This window comes from Schistocerca serialis, chromosome 8 (assembly GCF_023864345.2).
Source record: "Schistocerca serialis cubense isolate TAMUIC-IGC-003099 chromosome 8, iqSchSeri2.2, whole genome shotgun sequence".
In the NCBI taxonomy this organism is placed as follows: Eukaryota; Metazoa; Arthropoda; class Insecta; order Orthoptera; family Acrididae; genus Schistocerca; species Schistocerca serialis.
Genome location: NC_064645.1, coordinates 154,987,791 through 155,013,463, shown reverse-complemented (window position 1 = coordinate 155,013,463; position 25,673 = coordinate 154,987,791). Strand labels below are relative to the sequence as shown.

At 42.2% G+C, this 25,673-nt stretch overlaps 1 protein-coding gene and 1 pseudogene across 1 annotated transcript in view; one reads left to right on the top strand and one right to left on the bottom strand.

Moving 5' to 3' along the window:
- The window catches only part of LOC126416896 (uncharacterized), a 306,208-nt gene that overhangs the window by 47,263 nt on the left and 233,272 nt on the right, over positions 1–25,673 (top strand). The gene's annotated exons all lie outside the window — the stretch shown is intronic.
- LOC126417396 (5S ribosomal RNA) lies at positions 3,918–4,035 on the bottom strand (annotated as a pseudogene).

Below are 25,673 nucleotides of genomic sequence, written 5' to 3'. Positions count from 1 at the left end.
GAATCCTGCCTCGGGCATGGATGTGTGTGATGTCCTTAGGTTAGTTAGGTTTAAGTAGTTCTAAGTTCTAGGGGACTGATGACCACAGATGTTAAGTCCCATAGTACTCAGAGCCATTTGAACCATTTGATATTTCGGAAAAATATCATCCACACAATTCCGAAGACTGCAAGAGCTGAGAAGTGTGCAAATTATCGTACTATCAGTATAACAGATCATGCATGCAAGCTTCTGACAAGTGTAACATTTAGAAGAATGGAAAAGAGAACTGGGGATGTGTAACGTGACGATCACTTCGGCTTTAGGACAGGTAAAGCCACCAGAGAGACAAATCTGACGTTAGACTGATAATGAAATCAAGACTAAAGAATAATCAAGACATGACATTGAAAAAGCGTTCGACAACGTCAAATGGTGCAAGATGTTCAAAATTCTTAGGAAAATGGGGATAAGCTATAGGGAGAGACGGGTAATGTAAAACATGTACGGGAGCCAAGAGGGAATAATAAGAGTGGGAGACCAACGACGAAGTGCTCGGATTAAAAAGGGTGTAAGACAGAGATTTAGTGTCTCGCCCCTACTGTTCAATCCATACATCGAAGAAGCAATGATGGAAATAAAAGAAATGTACAAGGGTGCGATTAGAATTCAAGGTGAAGGGACAACAGTGGTATGATTCGCTGATATCGCTATCCTCAGTGAAAGTGAAGAAGAATTACATTATCTGGCGAATGGAATGAACAGTCCAATGAGCAAAGAATGTGGATTGAGAGTGAATCGAAGAAGGAAGTGATGAGAAGTAGCAGAAATGAAGTCAGCGAGAAAATTAACATCAGGATTGGTGGTCAAGCAGTAGATGAATTTAGGGAATTGTACAATCTAGGCAGCAAATTAACCAATGTCGGAAGGAGCAAGGAGGACATCAAAAGCAGAGCAGCACTAGAAAAAAGGGTATTCCTGGGCAAGAGAAGTCTACTAGAATCAGACCTAGGCCTTAATTTGAGGAAGAAATTTCTGATAATGTACGTCTGGACACAGCATTGTATGATTGGTGAAACATGGACTGTGGGAAAAGCCGGAACAGAAGAGAATCAAAGCATTTGACAGGTGGTGGTTCAGACGAATGTCTAAAATTGGTTGACATGATCAGGTAACGAATGAAGAGGTTGTGCGCGGAATCGGAAAGGAATAAATCCAAAACACTGACAAATTGAAGGGAATAGGATGATAGGACATGTGTTAAAACGTATTGGAATAACTTCCATGGTACCAGAGGGGGCTGTAAATGGTAATGGATTGGATTGTTTAGGGGAAGAGACCAAACAGCAAGGTCATCGGTCTCATCGGATTAGGGAAGGACGGGGAAGGAAGTCGGCCGTGCCCTTTCAAAGGAACCATCCCGGCATTTGCCTGGAGTGATTTAGGGAAATCACGGAAAACCTAAATCAGGATGGCCACACGCGGGATTGAACCGTCGTCCTTCCGAATGCGAGTCCAGCGTGCTAACCACTGCACCACCTCGCTCGCTGTAAATGGTAAGAGCTGCAGAGGAGTACAGAGATTGGAAGACATCCAGCAAATAACCCGAGGACGTAAGTTGCAAGCGCTACCCTGAGATGAAGAGGTTGGCACAGGAGAGGAATTCGTGACGGACCGCATGAAACGAGTCGAGAAGACTTGTGACTGAGAAATAAATAAATAAAGTGCCTCTTTCCAGTTGGGCTATGTGGGGTACAGAAGCACCCACTATTCGAGCACCAACAATTTCCCCCTTTTTGAATTCACTTAACTCCCACATAATACACTCGTAACTACACAGAAGTCTGATCTGACCAAGACTGATACTTGCAATCTATTGAGGACATTGCACAGGTGCTGTCTGTGGTCAGATACAGTAGCGCGGCCAGTATGCTTGAACAGCATTTGTATTTATGTTCAGATGATTGATTTATTTATCTGCATTTATGTTCAAGCATGCATTTCTCGCCGTGCTTACATATCCTTTTCCAATCTCTGTATTTAGGCGCTATGAAGATCGGAATATGGAATTTCTACACGTTAAACGGTGTTTTCCATAATTCCCCGGAACAGAATGGGTAGAGATAAAAATGCGCCGAGACGCTTATCCCAAGGATGAGAGTGACGCATCTGCAGTAATTGGTCGTGAGACTCTGTTCCCTGCATCTGGGCAACTACTCGCCTGAATTAATATGACCGCCGCTCGCCTCCAATGTCTCACAAGCAGACTAGAGAGTTGTTTACTCGCATTTCGTCGTCCATCCTTTGCTGGTTCCTTGCTGTTTACTCTTTTCTTGAGCTCTCCCCTTTTTTCCTTTACTATTAAACTGAGTGAATTTCATAATGGTATAATGGGAGTAGGATTCGATATGAATAGGAAGGTAGGACAGAGCACGTTTTACTGTGAACAGTTCACTGTTAGGATTGTTTTCGTCAGAATCGACAGCAAATCAACACCAACAACAATAGTTCAGGTATTTATGCCGGCGTCGCAAGTTGAAGAGATAGAGAAAGGGACTGGAATGCGGTTAAGGGAAAGGTTCAAATGGTTCTGAGCACTATGGGACATAACATCTGAGGTCATCTGTCCACTAGAACTTGGAACTACTTAAACCGAACTAACCTAAGGACATCACACACATCCATGCCCGAGGCAGGATTCGAACCTGCGACCGTAGCGGTCGCGCGGTTCCAGTCTGAAGCGTCTAGAGCCACTCGGCCACACGGGCCGGCCAAAATTCTACAACTGATCGACGCTATAGATATAGGTCCGTAGTTCTGCACATCTGTTTGACGTCCCTTCTTGAAAACGGGGATGACCTGTGCCCTTTTCCAATCTTTTAAAATGCTACGCTCTTCTAGAGACCTGCGGTACACCGCTGCAGGAAGTGGGGCGCCTACTCTGCGTAAAATCGAACTGGTATCCCAAAAGGTCCAGCGGCCTTTGATATCCTCCCTCATCATGCAATTATCATCTCTGAAGCTTATTGTGCTACACTCAGGAAACTGAAGAAACGACTTCAGCGCGTTTTTTCCTACAAAAATGTAAACGAACTTCTCCCTCTCCGTGACAACGCAAGACCTCACACAAGTCTGCACACCCGAGTGGAGCCCACAAAACTTCACTGGACTTTTCTTCCTCATCCACTCTACACCACGGAGTTAGCACCTCCCAACCTAATGAAGACTGCACTCCCCGGGACGCAGTATGTTGTGGATGACGCGGAGGCTACTGACGCAGCAAGACGATGGCTCCGACATCGACCAGTAGAATGGTACCATGCGGGCATACAAGATCCTCCCAGTACAGTGTCGGAAGGCCGTCACATTGAACGGAGATCATGTTTAATACATAAGGTTTTGTAGCCGAGAGATTGGTTAGTAATAAACGTATTGCGTTACTTATTTAAAGCTCCCATACTATAATATGTCATATTGGAATGAAATGGTGTCCTTTCCAGGAATTCACATTCCAAAATCACAAATTCGCAGCCTGAATAGCCTTGTCGTCTGCTGCTCTAACGTGCACACTTTATCCAACTTTCGGTGGATTTGCAGGTAGGATGGATCTTGCAGTTCGCCACATTCACAGCGTTCATTAGTGTAGCCCCATTTCGTGATAATTTTCTTTGCAAGGGGATACACCAGTCCGTAGGTGATTCAGCACTTTCCAAATGGTATACCGGAGTTCGAAAAAAGCACTCCACCTTCAGGCCACGAGTGGCCTACCGGTACCATCCGACCGCCGTGTCATCCGCAGTGGAGAATGCGGATAGGGGGGGCGTGGAGTTAGCACACCGCTCTCCCTGTCGTTATGATGGTATTCTTGTCCGAAGCCGCTACTAATCGGTCGAGTAGCTCCTCAATTGGCATCAGGAGACTGAGTGCACCCCGAAAAATGGCAACAGCGCATGGCGGCCTGGATGGTCACCCATCCAAGTGCCGACCACGCCCGACAGCGCGTAACTTCGGTGATCTCACGGGAACCGGTGTATCCACTGCGGCAAGGCCGTTGCCTCGGAGTTCGAAACGTACAGAAAAATTCCTACTTTGGATTATTATGTGAATCTGTTGGAGACGAGTTCCGCCGCAGTGTTACTCAGCGTCTATCGGATGATCCTGGGGTTGATGTCAGAGCCTGAGGAATGTGTCCAAATATATTGTGTATAAGATCTGCCTCTTGCTTTTCTTTTTCGATCTCTGCAGCCGTTCTCCTTCCTTCTGGACAAGCTACAGTCATAAGTTGGTAGATTTTCCTCAGGTATGACGAAAACACAGTGTACTGATACATCCTTTCTCATTCAGGGCTACATCTGCTTATTTTTCATGAGCAGTGTTTCTCCGGTCTGAGAATACATACTGGAGTGTGAAAAAACACAAAGTCAAGCACACGTACAAAGAACTGTGGGTTATGGTCCCCATCTACTTTTGGACAGCTTTTGTAATATGTGCATAATTCCTTTTTTTCCCCTCTCACAGTGTTGCATATTCGTAAGTGTGCGGTCAAGTTTCACTCCCTAATATTTCAGGTTAGCACGTTTTGAAAAGTTATATCCATTCCATCTATATCTATGTGTATACTAATAGTAAAAATGTAAAACCGGCAGGTCCGAACATTGAAAATATTTGCCAAAAACTGATTGCAGCAGAATACAATAAGACTGTGTCTCTGTTTGAAAACGCTAATCTCCAAAAGTACTAGACCAATTTTCATGGGGGTTTCACAGGTAACTTGAGTGTAGCTTTGGCTAACAAATAGGCTTTATTTTATCAAAATCGCGTAATGGAAAAAGCAAGTATATTAATTTAAAGTTTTAGGAGTCGGCTCAGCTTAGCAGTTCTGATGTTTCCCTCTGTGACATGATCATCATGGCATACTACATTAAAGAACCAATAGAGGTCGCAGTTAGTTTCATAGAACACCAAAGAACCAATAGACGGTACTGTTTTTTTTTTTTTTTTTTTTTTTCTTTTACCTCGGTGACAGAAATATTTTCGGAAGTTCACGTCAGTGATGGAACTAAGTGCCGCAATCTTATCTTTAAGAAACATAAACTAGCACTGAATTTACTTGGCTAGGATATATGGATATACCGATTTCGCTTTCTGAATTAAAAGCTTAACGAAATCGCTTTGCTTCTTCCGATAGGTTTCATCTGTATTTGACTTCTTCGCTAGGAGAAGCGAATTTGTTGTGTTGGCTTTGTGATCTAGGCGCCAACTTATTACATTTTGATTTCGTTTTGTCTGTGAATAAAAATGCCTAGAAAATGGTCGACTCCTTCTCAAAGACTAGAACAGTTAAAGGACTGAAGACGATATGCATTCAAGAATCCAGTGGAGGTCCTTCTGAAAGCCAGGTGTGCCTTAACCCTGATCGAGAGCGTCATGCATTATCTCGCTCCTCAGTACATTTTATAATGAACTCGTCCTGCTATAGACACTCGGTGCTACCTGTGCGAATCTGGTGCAGGTCGCTACTGTTACATTAATTTCTCTTTTTGCCTCTCTGCTGCGCAAATGGAAGGTGCGGACTTATGCTTTTTCAGCTAAATTGTTTGTAAGAATTTTTCGTGACAAAACTGTCTCATAAGTTTGTAATTTCTGATACTATCTAGTATCTACACGTGTCATTCACGAAACTGTTAGGCGCACATTATACACACCACAACCGCTTGAAGTTCATGGGACGGCAGATTAATTAGCGTTACTGTTCGAAACGGTCTATTCACTTACGCAGCCGCCTGAGAAATAACGCTGTGAAATCTTCAGTGCTAGCAGCGTATCTCATTTTGTAAAGCCCCTTCGTGAAAGATATACAAGCTCTAAATGGATGTTCACCAAGTGGGGTCGTGGTGCAATGTTCTGCACGTAACACTATCAATCAGCGACGCGAAAACGCACACACACACACACACACACACACACACACATACACGAAGGATGGAGTCGATACACGCCGTACGCCGACAGCATGGGTGGGGGTGTAGGGGGGGAGGGGTGGTGACGCGGGAAGGGGGGAAGGAGCAAGGGTGGGGGCCGGCGAATGAGTCGCTGTGCTAATGAACGGGCGGTGTTTCACGTCACGTCCATTCTGCTAATCCACTAATTGGAAACTGAAATCCCACACACTGCCGCGTCTCTACCAAGCTCTTTCACTTATCAACGTGTGAGTCGTAACCGAGAGTTCAGGAATATTTTCTGCCGACTCTGATCTTGCCGGCCTCTCAATCCAATAGACTCTGCTTATGATATTTCGCGTAATTTCTTTTTGCAGAGCTTGAAACAGGCGGAAATCTAAAGCCGTTTTCGTGTACGACTTGCCATAATTCTCAGTTCGTTGCAAAATTGCTACCCGATTCCTGGTAGCGAAAGGCAGAGAACTACAAGATGAAATCGATAATTTTTACATGACCGAGACACGTGTAACAGAAAAACATACATCACAACGCCAGAAAAAAATATCAGACCACCATCACATCATCTCCGACATAACTTGTCTATCGTAGTGCTCAAATATTTATCCACACCAGGTCCTTATCATGTACAGCGCCGACATTGTTACGTGGCAGTTCGCGGCATATTGTTTAAGATTGGAAGAATTTTGAGGAGTTTAACATCAAGGGTGTGCTCCGTCCACCTTCCAAGATTAGGGCACTACTCGGCTCTGTGAAAGATGATTCTGGGCTTAGGAAGCCTGGCATATATAAAATTCCGTAGCGACATCTCAGTTTTTGCAAAATAAGACTGACATTAATTTTACAAAAGCTGAGATGTCGCTACTGGAGAAAGGCTTAAAGTATAATGTCATGCCTCAGGTATCCAGGTATCTTGTTGATTTAAAATCAGGCCTAGACAGTGTAAAAATAGACAGTTCCCGTCAGATTAGAGTAGCACGTGATGTTTGCAATATTGTCAGCAAAAACCTAAACAATTCTCGTAATATTGTTATTCTGGTAACAAACTAATTAAAACTATAAATACCAAGCTTGTAGAAGAAGACGCTTTGGTAACGAAGACAGATAAGGGTAATACCATTGTCATTGCTAGCAAACAAGAATATGTTGCAAAACCTCTACAGTTCTTTCAGGGAAACGTTATTTCCAAGCTACGTTAGGACCCCACACCAACTTTGCAGAAAGAAGTCAGAACCACTATTATCGATGCCAAAGCTGTTCGTAAACCTTTCCATAAAAAGCAGTTAATGAACATGAATCCGCTACCGCCTAAGTTACGAGCTTAGTTTAAAGTCCATAAAAAAAAGGCCATCCGATCCGCCCAATTTCCAATAGTACGAACAGTGGATATCACAACTTAGCCAAATTCTTGCAAGATATATTGAAAAAATCTTTCGTTTTCCATAGCAATTTTTCTGTTTCTAATAGTCAAGATTTAGTTAGTAAAATTAAAGACGTTCACTGTGATAGAAATACGAAATTAATTTCATTTGACATTAAAAATCTTTACACAAATGTGCGGGTACTCGAAGCCTTCGGCATAGTAGAAAATAATTTACGTTCTTTCAAAAAATATTTATCTGATGGACAAATCACCGACTTTATGAACTTACTTCGTATTATAGTAAAATACAATTATTTTGAATTTAATTGGAAAATATATCAGCAATTAGACGGCGTTTCAAAGAGGAACACCTTAGCAGGAATCCTTGCAGATGTGTTCATTAATTCTTTAGAAATAAAATTTTTCAGTAATTTTTCAGCGTCAGCTGTAGGCATTCTTTCATGCGCTAGATACGTCGATGATGTGAGCTTCAATATCTTCCGCAAAGAAACGACTTCTGATCAAACTATTCCACTCACGTCAGTACACCCGCATTCTCATATGATGGCCTTCTTTCATTCAGCTACTCATAGAGCCATTTCCACACCCCTTTATTCTGAAAATCTCGATTCTGAAATCAATCTGATTAAAACTGTGGCTGCCAATAATGGCTACGATCCTTCTAAAGTAGATAATATTTTTAGTAGGAAAACCAATAAGAGAATCACTACCCTAGGCCTTTCTAATGACGAACCTAATGAAAAGAAAAATAATTTTCTCCATACCATTTCTGGGTCCAATTTCTTACAGACTACAGTGTTTACATCAAAATAAATATAACTGTAGAGTAGCCTTCTCCACGAATAATTCTTTAAAAAGTAATATCATACATAACTTGAAACCTTCGCATTCTCCTCTGCACAATTCTGGTGTCTATAAAATTATTTGCGGCAATTGTCCTGCCTATTACATAGGCCAAACAGATCGAGTTATTGCGACAAGATTCAAGGAACACCTTCTCGGCAAAAAAGAAACCAATGTTCACAGTTCAAATTTCGCTGACCATTTGTTAATCACAGGGCATAATCGTAAAGATGTAAAAGACGTCCAGATCTTGCACTCGGAGAAAAAAGGTTTGAAGCTTAACATCCTAGAAGAGCTAGAGATTTTTAAGCACCTATCTCTGAGAGACGGTCTCATTCTAAACGAACAGCTGCAATTACACAACAAAAACATTTTTCAAGGTATAGAGCCGCTAATTAAAAATGGTCTGAATGGCGATACTCTCCTCAATGTAGACTCTTAAACGTCGTTTTCCTTTCCAGTTGCACACTTTTTATGTACATTTGAGCTATATTTCATTTAAAAAATAAGACCGTTACGGTGTGCTGTAATTTTCATGCACTGATTCCTGTTATTGCCTGTAATGTTAAATTGTCTATACAGTGCCTCAGTTGCTCTTGTCTGTAATTCCATCACTTCTTGCTAGATGGCGCGAATCTGTTTTTGTGTCCAACTCGTGGCTGCCTTTGCCTGTTAGCCGTCTAGTCTGACAGGAGCGGCGGTTTGATGTAGTTGTTTGGCTTGTTTGGCTCTAGGCGACCTTGTGACTGCCATTGTATTTCGCTGGAACATTTTGTTTAAATTGACAAACATATTACATTTTTACAGTTTAATTTTTATTCTTGCGATTATTTCAATTTGACAAGAGCTTTTTTGCTCAGATGTTTTTCACCTATGTGTGATTACATGTTAAGTAGACTGCTTGTACAGTATTAATCCTATTAATTATATTGTATTATTGAGCCACGTCATTATATTTTCTAGGTAATCCTATGTAATTTTTATTCTAATGAAGACCGCCTTACAGCTGTCGAAACCATGGTCAATTTGTCAACAATTTTAAGCAGCCGAGGTGGCTATACGTACATTCTGTAATTACGTTAACGTACGGTTGCTGGACTTCAGCCTATAACAATGTTTAAAATTTCAAGAGCCATTATTGTTCGACTAAGGTATTGACGATAGGTAACTGGTAGTAGTAACAACCGTAAAATACGCAGCACAGACCTTCCGGAGCGACCTAAAGTGCAACGACCACATAAAACCAGGCTGAGATTCATTGAGTAAATGGTCAGTTATTTTTGAAAAATGAGTGGTAGCTAGTTTTCTGAATATTACTGCAGGCCGTTGGAGTTTTAAATTATCAAGGAACCCTGATCTGAATTAAGCGGAACGGAAATGCTCCCTTTGATCGAAACTGACTACACATGGGGATGGTTTGGATTATCTGAACATAAAACCGTTTTACAACCTTTTCTGTTAGTCTTTTCATGAGGAGCCACTGTTTGAAGGCGGAGATGAAGTGACTAGAGGTAGAACTGTTCTTGCCAAAAGGATTTTATGAATTGGCGAAATTTATTGTTGGGCACGACATAACACTTTCTATGAACAATGTAACACACAATAAGATCACAGTCCCTCATTGAGACAAATTACTGGAAGGAAATTAATTGCAAAGGAGGCACAAGCTTATGAGAGGACGAGGAAGACGGTGGTCAGATAAGGGGGAAGTGGAAGACAATCTTGCATTAATATTTTGTCTGATTCACACACGACTCAAAACAGGCAAGAGACGTTATATTCCCCTAGCATAGGAACTACATGAGTGGACATGGGAGCCCACCAGTTCCGAAGCTTCGATATGTGGCAGTGAAACTGCACGTGTAACGGTGCTTCAGATATAAAATACACTCCCATGATGCACAAGTTAAATCGCACAATAGTAGCTTTTACATTCAATTGACTGCTGAGAGCAATGTGTTGGGGTGGCACATTCACGTAATTTATGTAATGAATGTGCCACAAGTGGTCCACAGGCACGAATTTAAGATTATTCAGAGACACTGAAAATGAATCCAATCGAGATGGCACTTCTAGCAGAATTAACATAATACACTGCTAACTGCACACGGCCACCTCAATCGCGAAAAAAGCCAACAGTTTATCCACATGTTTCTCTCGTAAATTTATTTCATCGATTCTCTACAACGAAATTCTCCTATTACGGAACACTTGACCGCACTAAGAGAATTATAACACCTTAATCTCTGTTCCAGAGGAACAACAGGTCTTACCATTTTAGCGCCAGGATCCCTCGTGTTATGACGTTTTTTTAAAAATTTCTTCACAGGATTTGGGGCCCCAAACACCAACTGTTAAAGAAGCGGGAAGGGCACTGATCTGTCGAGAAGGGAATTTGCTCGAATGTTCTAGAGAGAGCTACCAATGTCACAAAGTGGGAAACGCTCTGATTCATGGGTAAGAAAAAAATTAGGAGACTCCTTTGGAAAAGCTAACATATTTGACATTACAGCACAGACTACCTAAGACAACCTTTGTTTCCCTCTCTAGTCAGTTTCAGGCGCACAAGTTCGCAGACATTAACTAACCAGAGATTATCTGTGGGACTGGACAGCAGCGGAATGGAAGCTGCTCGATACATGAAATACTGTACATAGCCACTCACATACTGCGCATTCCCTTCACGGTACGTAAAAACACGAAAAAAAATCATTTGTGGTGTTTACATATAAACCACTAAATATAGATATAAACCATTTCGATTGTAAGCGGCTTTTAATTTTCCAATATCACGACCAGTTTTGCGCTAATGGACCCCCATCGTCAGGTGCAGTATTAATGAAAACAAAAAACAAATGACACTACGAATTTTTATTCAAATGGTTCAAATGGCTCTGAGCACTATGGGACTTAACTTCTGAGGTCATCAGTCCCGTAGAACTTAGAACTACTTAAACCTAACTATCCTAAGGACATCACACACATCCATGTCCGAGGCAAGATTCGAACCTGCAACCGTAGCGGTCGCGTGGTTTCAGACTGTAGCGCCTAGAACCGCTCAGTCACTCCGGCCGGCGAATTTTTATTACAAATGCTTACAAGCATAAGGCAGTAGGTACTAACAAGAACTATCTTAGCTAAAATTCTATCTGCGGTCGGACTAGTTGCCGTGAAAAATATAAGAAGCGCCGCAAAACAGTGACGATTGGGGAACCAAGAACTAAAATAGAGCCTGTATAGATGGAAAGGCATAATACTGAATAACAGATTGAAACTTACATGTTCCTACCCCGAATACGAATCAGCCTTTCAGTTGTAAGAATCTTAAAGAAATATAAGTCATCCACTCTTTGGCTTACAAAAGACTTGCTCGATTAAATTTGAGTATTACTTATCAGTGCGAAGTCTGATCAAGAGAAGACACAGAGATCGAATGAAGAGCGGCGCGTTTCGTCGCTTTAATAGTTTAGCAGGCTTGAGAGGTTTATGAAGATGTCCAGAAAACTCCAGTGACAGTCGCTAAGGGAGAGGCGTGTATCACATAGTGTGTTACTGTTGAAATTCCGAGAGCGTACGTTCGAAGAAGAGGAAACAGCGACGAAAAAATTAGAGAAATTAGAGCTCATAAAGAAAGTTATCAACGGTCGCCCTTCCCACACAACTTCTCGAGTAGATCAGGAAATGGGGAAAATGATGCTAGTACCAGAATTACTCTCTGGCACACCTCGTTAAGGTGAAATACAGATAAAGATGTACAGGTCTATCTCAAAAAATCATTTTCCAAGGAGTTACTGTTAGCGTCAGTCTCGGTTAGCATATCCACTACAGACTGTACCGAGGTTTGTCCATCGGCTTTAGTTACTGAAGAACTAGAAATAAAGACATGGGTTCTGAGGTAAGATTTTGTGCACTGTCGATCGTGGCATTTCCCTCCCTTTGGCCACAATAAGCAGCGATTTCCTCCGTCTCGTCTGTCATAACTTTGGCGTCTTAGACATATGGACGACCCGTCCCCTGTTTATGAAGTCCAGTACCCGTTTCCGCAAAGGAAGTGTGCCAAGTCCAAATGTTTGATAGGGATCGTGTTTCCCTTCTATACCGTTTGATAAGTTTTCCTTGCACTTGGGTGTCAGATAAAGTTTTCTCCCGTGGCGTTCACATTTTTATCACATCGGTGGCACCTGTATATTTTTGAAGTTGTTAGTACAAAGTTCAACTGATGCACACCCTTTATTTCTATTCAAACCAGTGTAAAACAACTGCTGCATAGTCAGTTGGCACTATAACGACATCAATCTCATGGACAGTTAACTGTCAGTAACATAGTTAATTAAGTGCACTACTTTTGAATGTTGGTTCTGTCGTATAAGGCCTGTTCCGTGATGTTAATGACCCTGTAATTGACAGTTTTACTTTTATTTCCGCAACGATTTTAATTTTTGGTTCATCTGATTTGACTAAATGTGTCTTGATTCGCCTTCTACACTTAAAGATAAGGTTTCCAGAGCATGCCAATAATGTGCAATGTTTCACCTTCAAGATGGAGACGAACCCTAGTTGAATTGTCGCTCCTTGTGGGAAAATGGTTAAATGAAAGAAGACGCCCACAATTATTCGTTTTCCAGTTACAAATTACTAATTTTCACTTCAAATGTTAATACGTAAAGCTAGTTCTGATACATCACTTGGGTTAATCAAGTCAGACACATTGGCAAATACAACTGTTTCATTATTTTACTTGCCGTAATTGCGTCTTCTTGCACCCTCGATATTCTGTCCCAAATTTTCATTTTCTCAATGTTTCGCACACACTCCCACAACGTCATTCGTCGACCCCTTCAACACTACCACCGTTTGACCCACACTAAGTTGGCGTCGCTTCGCTTGGCTGCGTCCACCAGCGTCGTAAGCAGTAGTCGCGTGAAGAGCCCGCAGACGTCGACAGTAGCAAAGCAACAAATCTCACACCTTTCACGTGAGCGTAATACTCTGGAAAATTTGTTTTCCTTACGGTACTTTCATAATAAAGGGCTGCATCAAAAGGGCACTGAGTTCAGGAGCAAACTTATTTATACAAGGTGATTCAAAAGTAATTGTACACACGTTTTGCGAGTAACGTGTGGATCCTAAAAAGAGTTCAATGTTAAGTAAAGTTTTGTCTGAAAAAAGTTTTGTCATTTGTGGTAGGCATGACATGATGGTCCAGTACAGGTTTTTAGCGTGTCGTGTTCGCCTGCATATCGACTGATTGCTGTTGGTTTGTACACGTCTTCACGCTGCTCCGCTGATTCTGGCACAAAATGACTTTGTTCAATAGACTCCGGTGTGACCTGTTACACTCTATGGCGCTGTTGTAGGGTAGCGACAATAGTCGTACTACTTACATTCATTCTGTCGGTAGTTCATAGACTGCAGTCGTTGTGTACGGTACGATGGCCTACTCGAACGATGAATACGCGGACATCCACCTCCTTTACGGAGCAGGAGAAGGTACCGCACGAACACCAAGACGACGGTATACGGAAATGTTTCCAAACAGAAGAATACCAAATCAGGAGACTTCCACAGCTGTGGATGGGCATGCATCGGATTAGGTCAGCCTCAAATGGATGGTGTGGGTGTTGAGAAGATCATGGAAATAGTACATCAACATCCGACCATAAGCACCCGCCAACTGCTCCGGAGACAGCAATTCCACCCATTTTCCCTGTAGATGGTGCAGAAGCTGACAGCCGTAGACTACTCTAGACGTCACGGTTTCTGTCTATGGTTACTCAAGCCCCATGCTGCTGACCCACTGTCAGGTGATAAGAGCCTCTTTACCCATGCGGGTATCGTCAAGCTCAATACATCCATGCGTGAGCGCGCGGAATTCCTCGCGTAATTACAGACGAGGATATCAAAATCGCTTCGCAGTTCATCTGGTGTGGTATATTGAACAATCAGTTACTCGGACCGCATGTTATTCCACAGCGCCATAGTGGCTCAGTGTATCGACAGTTTTTGGAACATGAATTGGATGCTCTGCTTCATGATGTCCCACTCGCTACACGAACCAACTCACGGTTTATGAAAGACAGTGCCGCTGCACATTTCACTTGGGAGGCAAGAGTTTATCTCGGCGTTCCGCATCGTGGTAACTTGATAGGTCGTGCAGGACCAGTTGGTTGGCCCATCAGATCTCTGGATCTTAACCCCATGTACTTCTACCTTTGGGGCCGCCTCAAGGAGATCGTGTATGGTGACTCGCGTATAGTGTTCCAACTGAGAATGTAGCACAACTACACCAGAGAATGGAAAACGGCTGTTCAAACGTGTAGAATAGGATGAATGGAACCGAGAGTGGTAAGATGTCGAGGACGTCCCTATCGTCGTCTATGTGAATATCATTTTGAACATGCTCCGGGGTAAACTTACAGTATGCAGTTGTGTTGAATTTTGAGTCCCTTATCATGTCGTTGCTTTCTGAGCAGAATTAATTTTCGTTCCCAGAATGAAATTTTCACTCTGCAGCGTAGTGTGCGCTGATATGAAACTTCCTGGCAGATTAAAACTGTGTGCCGTACCGAGACTCGAACTCGGGACCTTCGCCTTTCGCGAGTCGTCAGTCGTGCTTGGGTAGCTCAGTTGGTAGAGCACTTGCCCGCGAAAGGCAAAGGTCCCGAGTTCGAGCCTCGGTCCGGCACACAGTTTTAATCTGCCAGGAAGTTTCATATCACCGCACACTCTGCTACAAAGTGAAAATCTTATTCTCGAAACATCCCCCAGGATGTGGATAAGCAATGTCTCCGCAATATCCTTTCTTCCAGGAATGCTAGTTCTGCGAGGTATGCAGGAGAGCTTCTGTGAAGTTTGGAAGGTAGGAGACGAAGTACTGGAGAAATTAAAGTTTCAATTTTTATTGCTTGTGTCGCACAAATATATTGAGTAACTCAGAAATAAAGCAATTTCGCACAATTCTTTATTTAACACTAACGCTTATTTTGATGCATATGTTACATCCGTGAAGTATGTACAGTTACATTTAATTCACTCTGCCTAAAGATTTTAATCATTTATGCGTTAATGAAAAGGAAAGGTGACATCTGAGGTTTCCGAGTACATGGTCACCTTGCACCAGCTGAGGCGACAACTCCTCTCGAAACCCGGCACTAAGCATTGGGTTCGTGCGGAGATGCGCCTGAGCTTGCTGACCTGCGACCGTTTCTCTTCCTCCTGTCGAGGTTACTTGTAGCACCTCCCCTCTTTGTGGTACAGCGAGTTAGATGCACGCGCTGTTTTGTGGCTTCGCTGCATGATCGGGCCTGGCATTGCGCCGCTTGCGTCACTGCTCCAGTATTAGTGGTAAGTGCAGAGGTTGGACAAAAATATGGAAACACTAAAAACACTACACATTACAGTGCCTAGTCAGGTGCAGGAAACCCGTCGACGTTCAAAACAGCATCAACTCGTCTCAGAATGGGCAAATACAAGTTTTCAAGTGACTCTTGTACCCTTCTTCTTGCAAAATAGCGCTAAGTTCAGGTAACGATAATAGAGGTGAATAGGGACCACTAATTTCTGTCTCCAAAGTAGACCCCAAAGGCTCAATAATATTCAGATCTGGTGACGGTGTTGGCCGGGGAAGATGAGACAGTTCATCCCAGTGTTTATGTAAACAGGTCTGGACGGTTCGGAATGTGTGAACAGGGCCCCTCTCATCTTGGAACACATCGCCCTTGCAGAACATACAGTGTGTCATGAGATGGACTCGATCAGCCATAATTGTCACATATTCCTTGATCAGTAGTGCACCTTGCCTAAATCGTCGCCGCACTCCCCCTCATGTTTCACTTTTGGAACGTAAACACGCCCGGGTGTTGGAAACAATATGAAATGAGACTCATCCGGCCAATTGAGTCTCTTCCATTGCTCCATGGCTTTGGCACCGTGTTTTCCTGTTAAGGGCATTCGCACCATTGATGAGAGGTTTAGGAATTCCACCTCGCCCGGCAGTTCCGTGGTTACGGAACTCCGTCCATATTGTTTTGGTGCTGACAGGGTTCGAGAATGAGACATTGAAACTTCCCCTCTGAATGAAAAGAATGACTGTGCTGGTAAACTTGTACGTTATTTGATACTGAAACAGCTGAGTAAAACTGAACGTACTCAGACAGTTTTCTCTTTGCTTATTCTGATCATTACTAAACTGACACACAATATTTTAGCGCAACGCAATCTCACTTTCAATAATCCCTACAAAAAACAGCCCTGACTAACAATAACCTGTACCCTTCATGAATCATTTACCTCGCAAAGATCTTCATTACTCGAACTACTGCAATACAGCGAACGCCAATACTGCCAGCTAAATAAAAGATTCTAAATGCTGAAGGCACTAACTACTGATAGACATGTAGTTAGCAAATGAAAGATTTAGACAGAGAACAAACAATGTATTTACCCTAATAGTGTTCAAAAGTCATTATATATATATATATATATATATATATATATATATATATATATATATATATATACTTAGAGAAAGCTTTTGACAATGTTGACTGGAATACTCTCAAATTCTGAAGGTGGCAGGGGTAAAACACAGGGAGCGAAAGGCTATTTACAATTTGTACAGAAAGCAGATGGCAGTTATAAGAGTCGAGGGACATGAAAGGGAAGCAGTGGTTGGGAAGGGAGTGAGACAGGGTTGTAGCCTCTCCCCGATGTTATTCAATCTGTATATTGATCAAGCAGTAAACGAAACAAAAGAAAAATTCGGAGTAAATATTAAAACCCATGGAGAAGAAATAAAAACTTTAAGGCTCGCCGATAACATTGTAATTCTGTCACAGACAGCAAAGGACTTAGGAAGTGCAGTTGAACGGAATGGACAATGTCTTGAAAGGAGGATATAAGAAAAGCAAAACGAGGATAATGGAATGTAGTCGAATTAAACCGGGTGATGCTGCCGGAATTAGATTAGGAAATGAGACCCTTAAAGTAGTAAAGGAGTTTTGCTGTTTGAGGAGAAAAATAACTGATGATGGTTGAAATAGAGAGGATATGAAATGTAGACTGGCAATGGCAAGGAAAGCGTTTCTGAAGAAGAGAAATTTGTTAACATCGAGTATAGATTTAAGTGTCAGGAATTCGTTTCTGAAAGTATTTGTATGGAGTGTAGCCATGTATGGAAGTGAAACATGGACGATAAATAGTTGGGACCAGAAGAGAATAGAAGCTTGTGGTGCTACAGAAGAATGCTGAAGATTAGATGGGTAGATTACATAACTAATGAAAAGGTATTGACTAGAATTGGGGAGAAGAGGAGTTTGTGGCACAACTTGACTAGAAGAAGGGATCGGTTGGTAAGACATGTTCTGAGGCATCAAGGGATCACCAGTTTATTATTGGAGGGCAGCGTGGAGGATAAAAATCGTAGAGGGAGACCAAGAAATGAATACACTAAGGAGATTCAGAAGGATGTAGGGTGCAGTAGGTACTGGGAGATGAAGCAGCTTGCACAGGATAGAATAGCATGGAGAGCTGCATCAAACCAGTCTCAGGACTGAAGACCACAACAACAACATATACATAAATTCGTGACATCCAGTTTAACAAATTTACTTTTTCTGTCGAACAGATGTCCAGATCGCTCCCTCATATTAATATCTCAGAACTCCGTCATCTCTCTCTCCACATCCACCACTGCTGGCGGCTCACCTCCAACTGCCCAACGCTACGGGCTGTTCACATCCAACTGCTCAACACTAGACTGGCGGATAACTTCGAACAACGAGTCCAACCAGCCACAGACTGCACACAGCGCAGTCAGCGATTTTAATACAGAGCGCAACGTGGCGTTACCAACATAAAAACCTAAACATCCTACTTACAACGTTAACTTCTGCTGTGACTTTTTCAGCTGTTATCCTCTTATTTTTCGCCACAATCCTCTCCAATGACCGTTTGTCATGATCACTCAACACACACCTTCGTCCTCATTGTGGCTTAGCGGATGGTGTTTTTCCGCTTTCCCTGCAGGCAGTATAAATATTTGATGCCTCTTGAGACAGCAGACAGTTCGTTTCCCTTTGTTACGGAAGCACCCACCATACTATCAGCAACAGTTTGCCAACTTCGAATTCACTTAGCTGCGACGCAATGCATCCACAACTACGCAGAGCACTTTTCTGACCACGACTGACAATTAAAACGTGTTGAGTGACATCGCACAGTTGGCATTCGTGGTCAAATACAACAGCCCAAGCCGCAGGCTTGGCCAGCATCCGCATTCATATTCAGGCACGCGTTTCTTGTGGTGTTTCCGTACTTCTGTCCAACCCTTGGAGAAGGCCTGCGTGGGTGCCACTGGATTACACCACAGGCATAACCTAAAAACAAGTGATGGCATGTGACGGAATGGCAAACCCGTCGTCTTTCGGCGTATGCTGATGCATTAGCTCCATACTTAACAATCATATACAACCGTTCGCTCGACGAAAGATCCGTACCCAAAGACTGGAAAGTTGCACAGGTCACACCAATATTCAAGAAAGGTAGTATGAGTAACCCCTAAATTACAGGCCCATGTCGTTAACGTCGATATGTAGCAGGATTTTGGAACATATGTTGTGTTCGAACATTACGAATTACCTCGAAGAAAACTGTCTATTCACACACAGTCAACATAGGTTTAGAAAACATCGTCCCTGTGAAACACAACTAGCTCTTTATTCACATGAACTGTTGAGTGCTACTGACAAGGGATTTCACATCGATTCCGTATTTCTGGACTTCCGGAAGGCTTTTGACACTGTACCACACACGCGGCTTGTACTGAAACTGCGTGCTTATGGAATATCGTCTCAGTTATGTGACTGGATTTGTGATTTCATGTCAGAGAGGTCACAGTTCATAGTAATCGACGGAAAGTCATCGTGTAAAACAGAAGTGATTTATGGCGTTCCCCAAGGTAGTGTTATAGGCCCTTTGCTGTTGCTTATGTATATAAACGATTTGGGACACAATCTGAGCAGCCGTCTTCGGTTGTTTGCAGATGACGATGCCGTTTATCGACTAATAAAGTCATCAGAAGATCAAAACAAACTGCAAAACGATATGGAATAAATATCTTAATGGTGTGAAAAGTGGCACTAGACGCTGAATAACGAAAAGTGTGAGGTCATCCACATGAGTGCTAGAAGGAACTCGTTAAACTTCGGTTAGACGATAAATCAGTCTAATCTAAAAGCGGTAAATTCAACTAAATACCTAGGATTACAATTACGAACAACTTAAATTGGAAGGAACACATAGAAAATGTTGTGGGGAAGGCTAACCAAAGACTACGTTTTATTGGCAGGACAATTCGAAAATGTAAAAGACCTACTAAGGAGGCTGCCTCCACTACGCTTGTTCGTCCTCTTTCAGAATACTGCTGCGCGGTATGGGATCCTTACCAGATAGGACTGACGGGGTACATCGAAAAAGTTCAAAGAAAGGCAGCACGTTTTGTATTATTGCGAAATTTGGGCTGGAAATCATTAAAACAAATGCGTTTTTCGTTGCGACGGAATCTTCTCACGAAATTCCAATCACCAACTTTCTCCTCCGAATGCGAAAATACAGGGTGATTCAAAAAGAATACCACAACTTTAAAAATGTGTATTTAATGAAAGAAACATAATATAACCTTCTGTTATACATCATTACAAAGAGTATTTAAAAAGGTTTTTTTTCACTTAAAAACAAGTTCAGAGATGTTCAATATGGCCCCCTCCAGACGCACGAGCAATATAAACCCGATACTCCAACTCGTTCCACACTCTCTGTAGCATATCAGGCGTAACATTTTGGATAGCTGCTGTTATTTCTCGTTTCAAATCATCAGTGGTGGCTGGGAGAGGTGGCCGAAACACCATATCCTTAACATACCCCCATAAGAAAAAATCGCAGGGGGTAAGATCAGGGCTTCTTGGAGGCCAGTGATGAAGTGCTCTGTCACGGGCTGTCTGGCGGCCGATCCATCGCCTCGGGTAGTTGACGTTCAGGTTTCATAACTAACCTTTTTCGTAGGACTCTCCATACAGTTGATTGTGGAATTTGCAGCTCTCTGCTAGCTCTGCGAGTCGATTTTCCTGGGCTGCGAACAAATGCTTGCTGGATGCGTGCTACATTTTCATCACTCGTTCTCGGCCGTCCACAACTTTTCCCTTTGCACAAACACCCATTCTCTAAACTGTTTATACCAACGTTTGATACACTACCTATCAGGAGGTTTAACACCATACTTTGTTCGAAATGCACGCTGAACAACTGTCGTCGATTCACTTCTGCCGTACTCAATAACACAAAAAGCTTTCTGTTGAGAGGTCGCCATCTTAGCATCAACTGACGCTGACGCCTAGTCAACAGCGCCTCAAGCGAACAAATGTACAACTAAATGAAACTTTATAGCTCCCTTAATTCGCCAACAGATAGTGCTTAGCTCTGCCTTTTGTCGTTGCAGAGTTTTAAATTCCTAAAGTTATGGTATTCTTTTTGAATCAACCTGTATTTTGTTGACACCGACCTACATAGGGAGGAATGATCACCACGATAGAATAAGGGAAATCAGAGCTCGTACGGAAAGACATAGGTGTTAATTCTTTCCGCACGCTATACAACATTGGAATAATAGAGATTTTTGCAGGTGGTTCGATGAACCCTATGCCAGGCTCGTAAATGTGATTTGCAGAGTATCCATGTAGATGTAGATGTAGATTCTACGACTGTACTCTGCAAAAGCACAGCGAAGTGCATGCGAGACGGTAGTTCACAAAGTATCAGTTATTAGGGCTCCTTCGCGTTCAGTTGACGTATGGATGGAGAACGGGTAGAATGATTGCTTAACACACCTCTGCGCACTCTGTACGTAGTGTAATCTTGTCTCTTTGCGATCACTACTGGACGATATACAGCGTGTTCGGAAATTCCCGATACAAAAGGAACAGGAACCCACGTCCGGAAAAGTACCGTTTTCGTTTACAACCCTTTGAAAACATGTTGATAACGCGACCACTTTTACAAGTAATTGATTAGGTGCGACCAAGTACATCACTTGGCCTTCAATTGCACTCATTAATAACCAAAGAAATTACTCGTGTACTAGTTGACGGCTTCTCTTCAGCATGATGCACTACAGCCTCTTCCACTTCGAGTATTCGGTCGCCTTCGTGGAGCGCCACAGCCACGCTTGCTGGCGATGAAGGTATCTCTTTTTCGAAGTCGATGCGTAATTGTGGTGAAAAGGGTATGCGATGGTGTCATGCGTTGTGGATAACGATCGTGACAAAGGGTACGAGCAGCTCTTCCTTTACCGTGAGCTTCGCCACCCGGAAGGATCATGTCGGTGTATTCTGCGAATGTGCACTCAACCATGTTTTTCTGACGCTCAGAGACATGTGAATGAGGCTCGAACAAGGTTAGAGAGGTAGGACCGATTTCGACTGACATCAGCCAGTCTGACGTAAGCGCCCCCGCCCCTCGCCTTTCATGACCATCCTGTTGCATTCCTACCTAGCAAACATGTTTTCAAGTAGCTGTAACACGGAGACGGTATTTTCCACTCAATACAAATCCTAGAAGTTTGTAACGAGAGGGGAGAGGGGGCTGGTGGGGCAGCCGAGGACATTTGAAAACCACTAACCTAACCCAGGAATGAAATTACTTTGCCGTGTAAAAAAAAGTGTCCTACCTTGCAATCTCCACCGAAATGTAATAGTTGTAATTTACCCTACTCACAAGGGGAGGCCGCCAATTGTGAAATTCAGATTCGATTCATACTGCGCATAATAAAAGCTCATGACCAGAGGTGTAATGTGGCACAGCACCAAGATGCACTTCTCAGCCGTTGTCAAGAAAATCGACAGTTAAAACAAACCGTTACGGTGAAATACTCTGTACGATTAACAATTTTCTACAGCGTCGTGGCGCAGCGGTAAGCTCTCGGGTTCGTATTCCAAAGGTCGCCGGATCGAATCTCGCGCCATGCAATTTTTTTATTATTAGTTTTTTGTAATTCAAATATATATATATATATATATATATATATATATATATATATATATTAATGAATTGCTTATGCATATTGGTGAAGGCGGATCGCTCTCCAATTGTTCCGCCTCCATTTTTCCGTTTTTTTTTAACTGGGTGTACCAAAGCTCTCCCGTCTGCACTGATTTTCGACGATGTTATAACTTGCGCTAGGGACCGCATCTACCTTCTTTCGAAGTTAGCAGGCAACTACGCTGTTATGCGGCGGCTCGTTTCGGCCCATTCAACATCTGTCCTCCAAGTGTAACGAGCGAGTAACGGAGTTTATATTTCATACCTGCCACAGCAAATTTGTGTTCGTGGGGTCTCTATTCTAATTCGATCGTTTGACTTACGCTATACGTATTCGTTTCGGAATATCGTTTCTACGTCTTCCGTTAACTATACGTGGTTAACAGTATGAAGACAATTAATAACATTTGTGAAATATATATATATATATATATATATATATATATATATATATATATATATATATATATTTGAATTACAAAAAAGAAATATACTAAAAATAAAAAGGTTGCATGGCGCGAGATTCGATCCGGCGACCTTCGGATTACGAACCCGAGCGCTTACCGCTGCGCCACGACGCTGTAGAAAATTGTTAATCGTAGAGAGTATTTCACCGCAACGGTTTCTCTTAACTCGATTTTCTCGAGAACGGCTGAGAAGTGCATCTTGGTGCTTTGCCACATTACACCTCTGGCCATGGGCTTTTATTATGCGCAGTATGAATCGGATCTGAGTTTCACAATTGGCGGCCTCGCCTTGTCAGTCTCTTCCTGCGACTATTGGATTGGTGCGTAAGTTCGTAGTGCTTTCCCATACGTTTAATAAACGCAACAGATACACGTAACACAGACTTCTACAACAGTCTGCCGACGCTGGGTAGCTTTTCGATTCCGCAACTGTAGAAATCACACGGTTTTGTGGCGAAGAACTCGTCGAGCCATGTTCGGAGTGCATTTTCGTCGTGAAAAGAAGTTCATAGACGGTTGCTCCACAGACAGTGGAAAATGTGAAAAACTGAGGGCGCAAGATCAGGTGAATAACGTGCGCGCGGAATAACTTGCCGACCCAACTCCTGTCTAGCGTTTTCTTATCAGACTAGCAGAACGTGGGTGGGTATTATCGTGGAGTAGCATTACTTCATGCGGTCTTCCTGATCGTTGTTCTTGGACTGTGTCTGCAAAGTGTCTCAGCTGTTGACAGCAAACGTCAGCAGTGATGGTTACACCTGAGGAAAGCAATTCGCCGCACACCACACCGTCACTGCTCCACCAGATGCATAAAATTATCTTTTGTGGATGCGCGCAGATCTTTGTATGAGGAATTGCTGGTTTGTTCATGCTCAAACATTCCTTGCTTTTCCGTATTTTAGTAAAGGCACCTTTTCACGTCGCCAGTAACGGTACAGGGTGGGAATGGTCGGTCTTATTCAGGAGTCAATTGGAGACGAGGAAGCAGAGGTGTGGCACACACGTGGATCAGTGCATTTAAATGACCTTCATCAAGCTTTAAGGGGCTCCGGAAAGGCTCAAAATCATGAAAAGTTCAATTTTTACTTTTTTGCGTTTTCTGAATCTGCAGACTATTACCTTTTAATAGATATATAATTTATTCAATTCCGAAGACTACAACTATTTTTAATTTTTTTTTTTAAATGTGTTCTACATGGGCATGACCCACTGTGGCGTTGTTAAACTGCTGTCAAATGGTGTTATTATTAACGTCCGTGTTCATCAGGTACATTTTAGTGATGTGAGATAAAGTATGTGTTGTGGCTAACCTGTGATGGTTCAATATATATCGCTGGTGTGATTGTCGATTGTTTCATGTTTATTTACTCTGTCGTTATCTCGAAAATATTCGTAATTAATTCTGTTTCTTGAGTCTCTGTTTTGTTGAAGTATAATAATGAGTAAAAATAAAGTTATTAGAAATCCTCTGAAGGCTTTTAAGAAAAGGAGAAATGTTGGAAAGCCAAAGGTATGTGTTATTACTGTAAACAATAAAGACGATAACCAAGTGAGTGAACCTAACCTCTCAAGTACACCTGCCCATAGCAGTCAAAGTGGGAAAGAAAATACTTCACAGAAGAAGCTTGGTTCAATGAGTGAAAACTATGAATGTTTTATGGGCGAATCGGATGTGAATGAAATATTTGATATGTCGGTTCTCAAAGGAATTTCTTCAAACTGTGTAAGATGTATTCATTGTAGTGAAGTTGGTCTGGAACTCTTCATAATAAAGCACGTAGGACTTGCTAGTGAAATACAACTGAAATGTGATAAGTGTTCATACATGACCACCTTTTGGAACAGTGTTGCAGTAACTGCAACTGAAGAAAATGGTAGCAAAATCTACGAACACAACAACGAGCGATGCTTGCTTTAGACAAGGAACGCCTTCGGGCTGCAGACAGGGCTGTAAAGAGTCTAGAAATACAAGCAAGAGTAAACAGGAGGAGGAACAAGAGGAAGCTGGAGGAGGAGTTTGCAGAGGATGAAGATAATCCATCCTATGGACCTGGAATGCACTAAAAAGTTAATCCAATCTTTGTCGCTCGATTCCCAAAACTTTTATTTTCTCACACTAATTACATGTTTTCTAAGAATCTTCCAAACATATTTGTTTCAAACTTTCAGTAAATGTTACACAGTACCTTCTGCATAATTTAACACAGCCTTTTTCCAAAAAACTGTATATTTTTGAATATATAAATAAAAAATTGCAAAAAAATGTTGTGAATTTTCATTACAATTGAAAAAAATCAGCTTTAATAAGTGAACTAAAATTTTGTAAAATCCCTGTGTTAAGTTGTAGCCCATATTCCAATAAATAATCTGTAAAAAGTTCAACTTGCTACCTCAAATACTTTGTGAGGAAAGATGTAATTTATAAGCGTTATTTTAACATTGCAAGTATAGGGCGTTCCGGAGCCACTTAAGCGATGCTCATCAAACCGCGAAGGTTTTTCTGAACGTGGAGAATCACTGACTTCAAAATGGTCCTCCATAAAACGAAAGACTCCTTTTCTTGCCTTGCTCTTTCCAATCACATTAACCCTATGCACGCCGCAGATGTTTCTGGCTGCCTGCGCTACTGTCACCCATCTGTCCAACTCAAACAGATGAATATGTCGGAAACTTTCCTATTTCTCCATTTGCCACTCCCTTTTCTTGCGTCCACAGCTCCAGTCTCTAAAGGTCAACACGTAGACTCAATTAGCGACTGTGTACTACAAATAAAAAATGACAACATGCAAATATCAACATGAAGAATAAAAACGCTACGAATCTACGCACCAACCTAATATAATGCGAAACCTCCTCCCAAAAAATAGGAAATTACTGTTCACAACAACACAACAGTCCATCGAAGCAATCCTCCTCTAACCCTGGTGATATGATTCGCTTTGAGACAACTGT